Here is a 15,427-nt window from a genome sequence, read left to right as displayed (position 1 = left end):
AAAAAGCTTCCCATGGGTGATTATCAATATAAAAAAGTTGGAGTGGAGTTAATGGGGGAAACAGAAACATGGGAAAAATGGGCTATGTTATGATACTTTAAAAGGTTTTTAGAGGTAAGAGAAGGCCAAAGTTGGATTAAAATCCAAGCCATAGAGGCTGTGGATAGAATTGGCCTAGAAGCAGGTCATGGGCTCGTTCAAGGTTTTAGCTGCTATTAAGAGAGTGCTTGGTGAAGGCTCGTAAAGTAAACAGAGGGTATCTTTTATATTGTATTTGGATGATGGATTATTAATGTGTGGTATGATAATTCAATGAATTTGTATTGTTTGGATAACTTTCAAACAGATGGTATGGTTGGTTGGATGGTATTTAGTGGTAGATTATTTTTCCATTTTTTTTTTCAGATTTTTCAAACCACCGATTTTGTAGTTTTTATGTGGTTGAATTTACCATCACAATTATTTATTAATTTTTGTTTTACCCTTAAACCCAAATTTTGTTTTTCTTCTACCCAAACCTAGTTATTCTTTCTTCATCGCAGCTTGCTTCTCCTCCTCATATGCTTCTGCCTTTTTCACTTCCATATTCTGCTTCTGCTTGTTGCGAGAGTCTCCACTAGTGTTAACTTGCTTCACAAAACATAACATCAATCAAGGTATGTACTGATTTTTGTGGTGGATAATTATTTTCTTTGATTTTCTCATACGCTTTTGCTTGTAGTTTATAATATGTGAAATTTAAAAGTTTATGATATTGTTCCTCTCTAATAGATGAAATTTGTTGTGATAATAAAAATTTAGATTCAGTTGTCTTTCTCTCTTCTCTCTCATTTATGTTGTGTTAGAAAGCAGGAATAACAAATTCTCCTGTTATGATTTTGTTTTTCTCTTTTATTGAAAATAGGTATTAAAGGAAGAATTACGGCAATTGAAATGATTTTATAATTTTTTTTTTAATGAAAATGACTTTATAATTATTTTAAATGGTGTTATATTTTTACATATTGATGTTTGTGAAAGGAAGGAAAAAATGTAGGAGATGTTTTGGTTTAAAGGAGAAAGAGGAGGTAGAGGAAGTAAGCAAAAAATAGGAGAGAAAAAGAGAGGGATAAGACAAAGAGAAAAGAGCATAATTAAATCATAAAATAAAATTAGGTGATAGCAAACGAGGGCTTTTCTTGCATGGAGTTATTATTATTATTAGACTCATTTTGTAAATTAAAATTCCTCTTTTATTTTGAAGCCATTTCAAAGCTTGAAAATCTAACCCATTTGTGAAGCCCTTCTAAATCCTAAATCAATTCCAAACCCCTAAAATTTCTTTTTGATCTTTTTAATTTAAAATCCAAAACCGAAACTCCTTTTATTTTTAATTTGAACCTAAAAACCCTGTCCAATTAAAATCCAAAAGTGTCAAACCCTATTCATTTTAAATTGGCCCAAAATGAAATGAAAAATCAGCCCAACCCAGTCTTCTTTATTTTTTTTCTTTTCCTTCTTCCTTTGCTCTCGGCATAGACTCAAAACCCAGCCTATTTTCTGTCTTCCCCTTATTGGCCAAGCTTTCCTGGGCCTCTTCCACTGCCTTCCCCAAAAATGGACGGCAGTTTAGGACTTGGTTTGTATGTGAAAATGGAGGAAGAAAAGAGAAGAGGGAGTCAAGGATTTTAGTGCCAAAATTAGAGAAAGAAAGGCAGAGATCTAGCAGTTAAAAGCAAGGGAAAAAAGAAGTAGGGAATGATGATGATGCTAGCTGAAGCAGAAGCGCACACGATGAGGGAGAACCAAAGAGAGAATGGACTCAGTAAGAAATTCAGGTGAAGGTGACAGAAATATAATGATGGTGCAAGTGGAAACCGGCTGAGGGGTTGATGACGATGTTGATTGAAAAGGGAGCCAAATTTTTTATTAAAAAGGGGGTCCGGAATAAGACTCAGGATGGAGGAAGAAGATAAACAATAAGGGGGCATGAAAAAAAGACAAAAGAAAAATTTAAAACAAAATTTAAGGAAGAGAATAAGAGGGTAAGCAAGAAGGATGAAGGCTTAAATGAATGGCTCTATATAGTTCTCTTTTTTTTTTTTTTTTTCACTCTTGTAAGTAAAACTTTAATGAGTTAGAACAAAATTTGAAGATGAATGAAAATTATTTCCTAGATATTTGAATACCAATTCTCTATTTGAGTTTGTTATTGTTAAGAATAATTTTTTGATTGACGTTATTTTATTAAATATTACAATTATATATATAAATTTTTTAGAACAGAAAAAGAAATAGATAATTAATTACTAAAAATATAATTTTACCCTTTAAATTAATTTGTTTAAAATTTAGATTCAGAGTGGACAATTTCAATTCCTAAAAAATACTTTAGCTTGTCTAGTTTATTGATTTTGAATTCTTTTATTAGATATTATTTTAGTGTTCATTGTTTATTCTCATCAGTTTCTTTTACGATAATATCATCTACATATATTATGAGAGTTGTAACTTTCGTTGTCCCTGAGTGTTTGATGAAAAGAGTGTGGTCTACTTGAGCGTGCTTAAAGTTTTGATTTATCATCACTCTTGCTAATTTTTCAAATCATGCTCTTAGTGATTGTTTAAGTCCATAAAGAGCATTTCTTATTTTACATAGCCTATATGGTCCTGCTCCTTTGTTAAAGTTTGTTGGAATATCAATATAGACTCATTCTTCTAAATCTTTATGTAATGATGCATTTTTTTCCATCAAACTTTATAATTGCTAGTCAAAGTGGATATCTAATGACAACAAGATTAGAGTATTCATCTTTGCTATTAGTGCAAATATCTCTTGGTGGTTTATTCTATATGTCTGTATATAATCTCTTATTATTACTCTCACTTATATCTTTTGATATTGTCATCTTATTTATATTTGATTGAGAAAACTCATTTGCATCCTATCATTTTCTTACCTTTTGGTAGATTTACCATTTTTCAAGTCCAGTTCTTTTCAAATGCTTGCATTTCCAGGCACAGAGCATTTTTTTATTTTCACAAAATAATTTCTTAGATAATGTATTAGAGGTATACTTATTACTTAAACTTTTGAAGAAATTTCTATAGGTTAATGAAAAATATCAAATGACATAAATTATAAGGTAGGATATAAAAGATGATTAGTGAATTCTTTTATACCTTTATAAAACAATATCTAACAAAAGTCAAGGTCATATTTGATAGTGTATTTAAAGTATACTTTTCAAATGATTACCTCAGTTCTAGGATCAACGTTAAATTCTTGGACTTGCTTTGGCTCAATAATTGGCATCTCCCTCATTGTATGTACCTAAGAAAGCCTAAGAAGTTGTGAGTTTCCTAGTGGATTCTAAACGTTCTTTTGTGGTGATGGTTTTGAGATGTGTGACAATAGTAGTACATTAAAATCCTTTAGGAATTTTATATCTTTATTTTTCCATATACACTCTCCTGCAGATAAGGTTAGGTAAATTAGGATTCTTGTTCAACAAATTTAACGTCAACATACACATAGAATTTTGACTTGACAAATGATAATATTCTTACCCTTTTTGAGATGAGAAATATATCGCCAAAACACATTCTGGGGCTTAACGATTAAGTTTTTCTCTTTGATGAGAATCAATATGAAGAAAAACAACACACCTAAATATTCAAGGGATCAGATAATTTGTCATATTTACTACTAGATAAAACTGTTGATGCATTTAAAGAAGACTTTTGAAGTGAAGAACACTTGTGGACAAATGATTAATAAAGTAGGTGGTGGTAAGGACAACTTTGCCTCGATATTTTTTTTTGATGTTTTGGAAGGGAAAAGCTCTGTTGGTGGTTAAAAGGTGACTGTTCTTGCATATGCTACTTCATCCTATTATGGAGTGTGAGCGCAAGATGGTTCTGTAATGTCCCAATTTCTCTTATGAGAATTGACATTATCATACGTGTAAAAACTACTAATCTGCAACAATTAATAGAGCATTATATTATACATCCCTTACAAATCGAATACCAATACATGAGACAATGCACATAAACATTCTATTACTTGAATTTAGTAGGTGTACTTAATGAAATTAAACTACCTTGACTTCAGATCTTTGCAATCATTCATACTTGACTCATTGATTCTTCCTTAAGGGACTGGTATTCTTGATAGTTTATCCTGATCGAAAAACTGAGATGGTAATTTGAGTGAGCACACACTTACTTAGTAAGAATAAATATGCTATCTTTTCACAGAACAATCCATCAATATCCGTAGAAAATAAAAATCTCCAACAGGGCATCACATTATAAGAAAGAGATTTTAATTATAAAAAAATATTGTTGAAAGATTTTTTAAACAAAACAAAAATTCACACCAATTTGATAAGACAAATGCAAATTTCATTAGAGAAAATCCAATATTGAAACATAACCATAACCATCATAACATCATTCTTTTTATTTTCCATTCTAAATAACTTTTTCCTTCTTGTAGATAATGATATCATAAATCCAAATTTCATATCTGCTTCCAAATAATCATATACCCTTTCACATAATCATATTGCATTTCTTTCATCAAACTTCATGTTCATACATTACTTTCTCAAATCACTATTATTCCAAACCAACTCATATAATATTTTTCAAAGTCACAAAAATCATTACGTAACATTAATTAAGAATCATAGCCACAATTACAAATGCACATTTTCACATATTTGAATATTTTTCTTTGTACATTCTTCAGTGTTTCATTGAGTGATGCTATTTTTACCAGTATCATCAAGGGCCCATAAGGATCCCCTCTACATATGGATATTCAAACATTTTTATAATCATCGGCTATCCTCATAGTCCGTTCAGTAATGAGTGCCATAATTAATGACCTTCCTCATACCCCATTCGGTATGAGTGTCATAATCATCAGTCGTCCCAATAAACTATCCAGTATAGGCACCACTAAACCATTTCCTAACCCCGTCCAGTATAAGACTTCCCAGCCATGTCTGACTGAGGTCGTATCTATAATAGGTTTCACCATGGTTCACCACATATATCATACATGCATAACTTAAATGTTTGCCTATTCAATCTCATAGCAAACATACTCTATTCCCACACCCTCTTATGCATGATTAAATTTTTTTTTTTGTCTTTTAAATGTTCTTATATCATCATTTTGCCAAACAATCTCATCATTCTAAAACACATATTTACACAACTTAGATGCTCACTCATTTCGCTCATAACAAGTATACATAACAACGAACTTATATGTATATCAAACACACATAAAAAATCATTTAAGCAAGTAGTCACATACATACATATATATATATATATCCAATGTATATAGTTCATATCATATTAAACATACACCTAACATATGATATAAACAATAAGCAACCATAACCCATACCTATACATATTACATATATATATATTTATATTAGTACCAATTATATCCAACCATAAACTTATACTAATTATGCTTAAAATAAACTTTTCTTACAACATATATTTATTACTTATAGTTACTATTTAACAGATAAACTACTGCAAATATATTAATTATAACTTCAGAATGTTTATGAATATATATAGAATACAAACACATAGCAGACCTTCATATATATAACTACATACAAACAATTTCTTTTATTATTTATGTATCTAAACACACACAACTTCTATCCACATAAAATGTGTATATATATATTCATATTTAATTTCTGCATAGACACAACTTCTACACTTACGTATATATATACATTATCATACACAAGTATTTTTATTTATAAACATATTCACAACATACTTTTATGAATAAATACATGAAATGCTAACGTACAAATGATCATATGAATTATTTTCCTATTGGAATTATAACAACATGTAAATCCTTTTACCAAAATTAAACCAATTCATTATGTAACATCCCAAATACTTATGGGTAAAAGGGAGCTAACCATTTAAGTAGTTAAGAGTGCTAAAACAAAAATGACATTGAAGCAGAAATGGAAAATCCCTTACAAATAATATAAGGTTCAATTCTTACATTGAGGCCTTGAGGTGGCACTCTTAACTATAAAATCATAGAAGAGTCCTTACACAAAATTTACATTAGAGTGCGAGATAAGTATTACACTCAAATTATTTCCTAGAGAGATCACCAAGGATTTGTAAATGGCCTAGTCAAGCTTTAAGGGGTGAATCATAGAGCATACCTCAACTTTCTCAACACCTGGAGGACATGGATTAGGGGTGAGTTCTATGTAAACTCAATAAGGGAAACAATATTTAAAATCACACGACTAAGATTTAAAAAGTAAACAACGTAAGTAATAACTCTTATACCTCTTACCTTGGAGAATTTTCGCAGCATAGAGTAATTTAAAACATTCAAAAAACTCTTGCATTTATTAAGAAATCAGGTGAGACAATTATACAAACATGCTAAGAAGCATCATTACTCAACTTTTATACAGGCATGTTGCATCATATACATCCAAACCAATGGCATACTCAATAAACAAAAAAGTCAATCATACAAACCATCATAGGGAAAGCACTAATACAAGTGATGCATTTTGCAAACAAAGGAACCATCATGCAAATCATGTCTAGTATTACAAATCATTTCTAGGTTTACTAAGTCTTTTACTTACCTTCGTGTAAAGCTGTTACAATATATATCCACTGAAGGCAAAAGGGATCTCCTGCTACCGTTGTGTGACCCATTCCCATGCCATTCTCATTTCATTTCCCCATCTAAACTATGACCACAATCGTACTTCACCACTATGGTCCTACATGTACCTAATGTATATCTTCTCTCTTCAGAGGGACCGTTGACCATCACAGGGAACGGTTCACCAACACTTTTTTAGAGAAGAGGGAAACAAAAACCCCTCAGAGATAATTTTCGAATGAATTTTTTTATTCTTTTCACTTGTTCACTTCATAATCACAACAATTTCATATCCTTTTCAATGCCTACTACATGTTCAATGCAACCACTTTCGAATCCACAGGGATTCCATAACTTACTCGGCCCACAGGTTCCTTTTTCACATATCCGGCCTGAAAGCTCATTGACTTGTGTTCAGCTTGAAGTCTCTTCTATCCAGATTTGATCTCCTATTCATCCTATTGAGATGAGGCCCACTATAATAACCCTTTTTGTTATTACCAAGGCAAAAGGGAGGGCCAAACCCACATGTACTTTACCAATCATCATACTTTCATGCATCATGATCAATAAAACCATGTTTCAGATATACTCAAACAAACATCAACACTTATAGAAATTCATGCCTCACAAAATTCTAATTTGAGTAGCACGAACACATGAGTTCATGCATATAGATATTTCAAGAATAGAATTGCATACATCAAAATAAATCACCCAAAACAAGCATAAAAATCCATTTCAACTAATTTTCAAATTTACAAATTTAATTAACTAAAAAAAGCTCTTAGAAATGTAGATATAAATAATAAAAATCCCTTAACATAACTGAGTCAACTTCGTCTTTTGGAAGTGAAGGAAAGCTTCTAGAAATTTCTCGATAAGCTTATGAAAACTCTTATTCTCCTCATTCTTTCTTGCTCATTTCTCTCTCTAAAAATCTCTGCTCTTTCTCTCTTTCTCTCTCTCTCTCTCTCTTTAATCTTGTTAAAACAAAGAAGAAAATGATGATAAAAATGAAGAGGGGAGGAGGGCTTTATAAAGGGGTAAGGAAGGCCATGCATGGCTAACGGGATAAGGTAGCTGCCCGAGCTATGCGCAACGTGCACACGCGGTGATTGCAGGCCGAACTGTGGGCTTGTGGGTTTAGGGCTCGTGGGTTTTGAACTCAGCTTCTCGCATCGTTGATTTTTTGTCGTTTTCACCTAAAAATGTTAGTTTTGAAATAATTTTGGAAAAATAAGTAAAATAAATAAAAATTACTTAAATCATCGTAAAACAAATTATTAATAAATTAAATTACTAACAAAATTTAAATGGCCAAAGACCTGAAATATTGGAGTTCTATACTTGTTAAATGTAAGGGATTTTCGGGGTGTCATATTCCTCCCACCTAATAAAAATTTGGTTCTCCAAATTTGCAAGAGTCTTTAAACAAGTTGGGATATAAATCTCGCATCTCTTTTGCTTCTTCTCACATCGCTTGCCCTAGAGTTGGGTGCTACCAACATACCTTGACCATGGGAATCCTCTAGTCGCGTAGGATTTTCTCCATACAGTCAATAATCTCCATAGGATGTGTCGCACAAGTGTTATCTATGCAGAAAAGGGCTTTTGGGCGCGGAATATTATGCGAAGGATTGTGGAAATATTTTCGGATCATAGAAACATAAAAGACATTATGTAAGTAAGTGTACCCGGGAGTCAATTAAAGTAGTATGCCATGGGGCCTACACGTTTAGTGATCTTCAAAGGTCCAATGAAATGAGGGCTTAGTTTTCCTTTTTATTCATATTGTGATCCCGCCTTGTATGAAAAGATCTTGAGAAAAACGTGATCATCAATAGTAAACTCCAAGGGCCATCTACGGTTGTCCGCATAATTTTGCTGACAATTTTAAGCAATAAGGAGGTGCTTCTAGATAACGTCAACTTTTTCGATAATATCCTGAACATAGTCCAGCACAAGGAGATGCCTGTTCCCAACCCTGTTCTAATGAGTTGGAGATTGACAATGCCTATCATAGAGGGCATCGAATGAAGCCATACCAAGGCTAGACTAGTAATAGTTGTTATAAACTATTTCATATAGGGACATGTGCTGATCCCAACTACTACTAAAATCTAAAGCATAGACACATAACATGTTTTTTAGGGTCAGAATGATTTGTTCAGTTTGACTGACAGTTTAGGAATTGATGGCTGAGGTTCATACTAAAGCCAATAGTTTCCTTAAAGCTATCCTAAAAGTGAGATATGAACTGAGGGTCTCGATATGAAACTATAGAGGTAGGAACACTATGAAGTCAGACAATCTCTTTGATGAATAGCTGGGCTAGTTTCATGGTTATGTCGGTAGTCTTGGTTCCAAGGAAGCGGGCTGACTTGGTCAGTCGATTCATAATGATTCAAATGGCATCTTAATTGGCATTGGTTGTAGGTAATCTTGTGATGAAGTCTATAGTGATATGCTTCCATTTTCACTCAAGAATGGAGAGACCTTGCAAAAGTCCACAGGGTGTTTGGTGTTTAGCCCTGATCCTCTGGCACGTAGGACATTAGAAGACGTACTCAGCAATATCCCTCATCATATTGGGCCACCAGTATTGGTGCTTCAGATCACTATATATTCTAGTGCTACTAGGATGGATGAGTAAATTTGGATGCATGTGCCTCCTTCAGAATATTTGATCAGAGCATAGGGATGTTAGGTACCCAAATTTAGTTGCAATATCAGTATAATCCTTTGTCAGTCACTATGAAGTTGTTGTTGTTGTTGTTGCTATCTCTCTGGGGGCGCAACTTGTTTTATGCTCTAAAATTTCTAGTTCCATTGTTTGAGCTTCCCAAAGTTTACCGAGAATGCTGGGTTGTCCTCGTATCTGTGCAAGGTAGGTATGGTGGCTGTGGTGACTCCCTTGGAATTCATGAATTGTCTCTAACATCTTACACTTGGAGATCATCAATTATCTTAATGAGGCTCTTTCCTTTCGATTAAGGGCACCGTCAAGTTTGCTACCCTTGCTAGGATGATGTAGGATCATACAATCATGATCCTTCAAAATATCCATATAGAGTTCTTGCATCTTGTTCCATTCTTTCTGGGAGAACAAATGCTTTAAACTTTGATGAGTGGTATGAATCTCGACAGTCCGACCTTGCAAATAGTAACGTTTATCTTTAAAAGGAAGACGATGGCAGTGATCTCAAGATCGTGAGAGGTGTAGTCGTGCTCATATGACTTTAGTTATCTGGAACCACAAACTACAGCTCGGTCTTGTTGTAGAAGTATACAATTTAGACCCTTATGGAATGTGTCACAGTTTATCTAAAGGTACTCGACGTTGTTAGGGAAGACCAACACTAGAGTGGTGGCAAGTCGACACCTGATCTCTAAAATACTTTCTTCACACTCAGGGTCCCAGTCGAAGTAGAACTCCTTCTTGATGAGGTTTGTCAGAGGAGCAGGAACATGAGAAAAGTCCTGGATGAAACATCGATAATACCCAACTTGTCTCAAGAATATGTGGACGTCCTTAGTATTAACTAGTTTCTCCAAACTGATGACACTTTCGACCATAGTAGAGTCAATTGAAACCCTTTCATTGAAAACCATATGGCTAATGAAGAAGATTCGATCCATTTAGAAGGAGCATTTCTCAAACTTGGCATAAAGGCAATGCTTACAAAGAGTTTCCATCACATGAATAAGGTGAGCAACGTGATCTTGGGAGTTTTTTTGAGTATATCAGGATGTCGTTGATGTAAAAAAGGATGTATTGGTCTAGGGTAGACCAAAAACATGGTTCATGAGGTCTGTGAAGATTGTGAGAGTATTTGTCAGACTATAGGGCATAACTTAGAATTCAAAATAACTATATCGAGAGTGAAATGCCGTCATCAGTATATCCTCGACGCAGACTTGTATATGACGATAATTAGTCCTGAGATGGATTTTAGAGAACACTGATGTGCCCGGAAGTTGATTGAATAAGCTATTAATGCGAGGCAATGGGCACCATTTCTTCATGGTCACTTGGTTGAGTTCTCGATAGTCGATGCGAAGATAGGGAGTCCCATCCTTCTTTTCTATGAACAAAATTGGGGCAACTCATGGAGAGGAGCTAGGTCGAATAAACTTCTTTCTTCGTAGTACTAACAGTTGATAATGCAATTCGTAGAGTTTGGTCCTATTCATTTGGCCAAAGGGTATGTCGACGGGCTTGGTGCTAGGAACTAGATCGATGGAGCACTCTACTTCTCAACTCCGAGGTAACCCTGGTAGTTCTTCAAGAAGACATCTAGAAAGTCGCAAATAAAAGGGATGGTGTGAGTTGATGGATTCGAGTCCATCTTCCTATTTATCAAAAGGTTAGAAGAAAACAAATATCTTTAAAAATAAGTTTTGCACAGTACAATTGTAAACATGAGGGAGTTTTTAAAATAATTTCCCTAGTTTTTAAAGGTAATTTCACCCTAACCTAACTAATTATTCGATGACTCTTCCAATGATGTCTATTATTACTTGAAATCATTAAGAAGGAAGTGGGCAGGAGAAGTCATACAAGAAAAACTATATCTAAGATTTTCCCTAATACCTTCCTATTTTCAGGTTCAAAATCCTAATCCTAAGGTATTTCACCTAGAATCGGGGTTTGATACCATTTTATAACATCCCAAACCTATTGGTGAAAGGGAGACAACTACTTAAGTAGTTACAAGTGCTAAAATAAAAATGACATTGAAGCGAAAATAGAGAATCCCTTGCAAACAATCTAAGGTTTAATTCTTACATTGAGGCCATGAAGTGGCACTCTTAAGTATAAAACACATAGTAGAGTCCTTATATAAAATTTATATAAGAGTGCAGAAAAACTATTGCACTCAAATTATATCTTAGGGAGATCACCAAAGATCTGTAAATGATCTAGTCAAGCTTCAAGGATTGATCATGGAGCAGACCTCAACTTTCTCAACACCTAAGGGGGCACATATTAGGGGTGAGTTTCACATAAACTCAGTAAGAAAAATAGTATTTAAAATCACATGATTAAAATTTAAAAAGTAAACAACGTAAGCAATAACTCTTATATCTCTTACATTGGGGAATTGTCGTGAGATGAAGTCATTTAAAATATTTAGAAAACCCTTGCCTTTGTTAAGAAATCAGGTGAGACAGTTATACAACCATGCTAAGAAGCATCATTACTCAACTTTTATGCAGGCATATCACATCATATACATCCAAACCAATGGCATACTCAATAAAAATCAAGATCAATCGTACAAACCATCATAAGGAAAGTAGTAACAAAAGTTGTACATTTTGCAAACAAAGGAACCATCACGCAAATCGTGTCTAGCATTCTAAATCACTTTCAGGTTTATTATGTCTTCTACTCACCTTTGCACGAAACCATTATAATATATATCCACTAAGGGAAGAAGGAATCCTAGGCTACCATTGTGAATCATCAGCCCATTCCCAAGCTATTCTCATTTCATTTCTCAATCTAAACTATGACCACTATCGTACTTTGCCATTATGGCCCTACATGTACCTAATGCATATTCTTTCTCATCAGAGGGATTTTCGATCATTACAGGGAGTGGTTCATCAATACTTTTTCAGATGAGAAAGAAACAAATACCCCTCAAAGATAACAGTCGAATAGATTTTTTCGTTCTTTTCACTTGTTCACTTCATGGTAAAAATAATTTCATATCCTTTTCATATGCCTACTACATATTCAATGCAACCACTTCTGAATCCATAGGGATTCAATAACTTACATAGCTCGTAGGCTCTTTTTTCATATATTCGGCCCGAAGGCTCTTTTATATGGATTTGACATTCGGGTCATCCTCTTTGAGGCCCACTAGAATAACCTTTTTTGCTATTACCAAGGCAAAGCGAAGGGCCAAACCTATATATACTTTACCAAGCATCGTACTTTCATGTATCATGCTCAATAAAACCATGTTTCCCATATATTCAAACAAACATCAACCTTTGTAAAAATTTATGACTCACAAAATTCTCGTTTGAGTAGCACAAACACATGAGTTCATGCATATAGATATTTTAAATCATCATTATATCATAAATTTCAAGAATATAATTGCATACACCAAAATAAACCACCCAAAATAAGCATGAAAATCTATTTCAACCAATTTTCAATTTTACCATTTAATTAATTAAAAATAACTCTTAAAAATATAGACCGTAACTGAATTGACTTAATTTTTTGGAAGTGAAGGAAAGCTTTTAAAAATTTAGCAATAAGCTTGTGAAAACTCCTACTCTCCTCCTTCTTTCTTGTTCATTTCTCTCTCTAAAAATCTCTACTCTCTATCCCTCTAATCTTGTTAAAATAAAGAAGAAAATGTAGAAAGTGAAGAGCGGAGGAGGGCTTTATAAAGGGGCAAGGAGGGCCAAATTTGTGCCACTTGGCAAAGATCAGAGAAGTGGAGTGAAGGGGTCGAAATGGGGCCCACAAAGCATGGCCAAACAAGGTCATGCATAGCTGATGGGACTAGGTAGCCCTTCTGTCGGTTGCAGCTATCAAGACGCAGCAATGTGTTATACGCGTGCGTAGACGACCATTTTATGCTCTGTGTGCTCATAGGCTGCCTGCCATGCTCAGGCGTAGTCTTGCTGCGCACTTCGCGCAGACATGTCGTGCTTAGTTGCACACAGCCTGCCTACCACGCGCAGGCGTAGCCTTGCTGTGCACTGTGCGTAGGCATGTCGCGCACTATGCATGCAGGTTGGACGCTGTGCGCGTGTGGGCGAGCCTGCGCAGGTTCGCAGGTTGCAGACTCAGCTTTCCGCACTGTTGATTTTTTGCTATTTTCACCTGAAAATGTTATTTTGGAAATAATTTTGGGAAAATAAATAAAAATCATTTAAACCATCATAAAATAATTTATTGGTAAATTAAATTACTAATGAAATTTAAATGACCAAAGGCCCGAAATACTGGAGTTCGATGCTTGTTAAATGCAAGGGAGTTTTGCGGTGTTACACATTATATTTTTTTTTATTAGTGGATTTCCACAGATAAATCCTTGATAACACATTACATTCTTACTTATAATTTGATCAGAAAAGGTGTCAGAGTTCTCACTCGGTTCGGTCTATGGTCTTCTTTAAATCTAGCTACCGTTCAGATAATTTCCTCATTCACAAACGAATGATACGTGCGTTAAGTGAGAAACACTTTTAGAAATATTTAACAGAAAAGGATGATAGTTTTTTACCTTGGACATGCGGTGCCCGGTCATCAAAGTCACCACGTACGTGTCATCGAAGATTTTATGCGCCGTGGTTCGTGCCACCATCGGGGTTAGCATGCACCATCACCAGAACCAACACATGTTGGCGTAAATGATCAAAAATCGCCAAAAAAAAGTCACGAAACTCCCAGATTTGAAACATATCTTGCCAAAGCTTCTGGGATCTGGCCTCCCTGCAATGCAACCGTTCTTTTCTCGTTGCACACAACACCTTTGGTTTCTTTCTCCGTTGTTGTGCCATGTGCCACGAACAGATCTGTCTTTCCCGCATGTGGATCTGTCTTCCTATTATCACGCGGTGCACTGAGAGTAGTTGTCCTTCTTTTGCTGTAGCGCGTTTCCTTCTTCCCGATTCGTCGAATACGATCGCGCATGCATCTCCTTCTCTAGTTGCCACTTTTTTGCCTCTGTCGGATCGACTGCTTGTTCTGCCTCTCTTCTTCTCTTTCCTCTTTTTCTTCTAATTCTTCTTCTTCTTCTTCTTTTTCTTTTTCTTCCTTTCTTCTCCGCCCTCTCTTCTTCACTTAAGGTTTCTTTATTTTTTTATTTTTTTTTTATTTTTTTATTTTTTTTTATCGTTACAAGTTCAAAATGGTTTATGAAGGATTCCTTCCAGATAGAAAAATGACAAAAAATATGTGATTAAAAAAATCTTTGATATTGTTAATATAAAATTTCTTTATAATGTTCCAAATTAGGTTTTATCACATTGTAGAAAGTAAGGTATGATATGGTTAAGATCATATTTGGCTTCTAGAAATTTTAGTGCAATGATCAATAAATGACATAGATCACTGAGCCTGAGGAATAGTAGTTGTGTGAGATGGTTATTAAATATCATTACAGATTAGTTAAAATAAAACAAAACTTTCTTTATTACTAAAGAGAAATTTCGCACTCTTATCTTATGTAAACTTACAAATATTACTGTGTAAATTTATATATTCTGAATTCTTAAGTAATTAAGGAGAAACATCACTGTTAAAATGGAGAAGGATGGGTACACAAAATTTTTATGGCAAAGCCAAATCTTGTGCGTGAGGTCGTAGTAATAATAGAGAAGGATCTCTTGTGTGTATCCAATTAGTAGAGTTTATTTTTTACTTCAGCACGTCTAATTATTTTTTCTAAAATTCTATCCTGAAAGTCATAATGCGAGTAGCCAAATATTACTTTACACTTTAAGTCTTGTGATAATTTACTTATTGATACAAGATTAGTGCATAATTTGAGAATATGTAATATATTTTTTAAGACAATGGTAGGATTAAGTTTAATATTACCCTTCCCTGTAATAGTATAGGGGGAATCATCTACAGTGAAAATGTTTTCATTACTCAGACATGAAACATATATCTCAAAATATTTAGAAGTATTGTTCATATGATCTGTGGCTGCTTAGTCTATAAACCAAGATTTTTAAAAGGATTCATTTAAGATATTT

The 15,427-nt window shown here is 34.1% G+C and overlaps 1 long non-coding RNA gene across 1 annotated transcript; it reads right to left on the bottom strand.

Annotated features, from left to right (window-relative positions):
* Positions 1 to 5,978: 5,978 nt before the first annotated feature.
* On the bottom strand, positions 5,979 to 15,331 carry LOC148265780 (uncharacterized). The gene is made up of 2 exons (XR_015819157.1): positions 13,948 to 15,331; positions 5,979 to 6,235 (listed from the first exon to the last, which is right to left on the bottom strand). It is a non-coding gene; the product is annotated as an uncharacterized LOC148265780 (long non-coding RNA).
* Between the last annotated feature and the right edge of the window lie 96 nt (positions 15,332 to 15,427).

This window comes from Carica papaya, chromosome 5 (assembly GCF_054855325.1).
Source record: "Carica papaya isolate Zhongbai chromosome 5, ASM5485532v1, whole genome shotgun sequence".
Taxonomy (NCBI): domain Eukaryota; kingdom Viridiplantae; phylum Streptophyta; class Magnoliopsida; order Brassicales; family Caricaceae; genus Carica; species Carica papaya.
The sequence above is the reverse complement of the archived record's forward strand: the minus strand, read 5'-3'. Positions and strand labels throughout refer to the sequence as shown.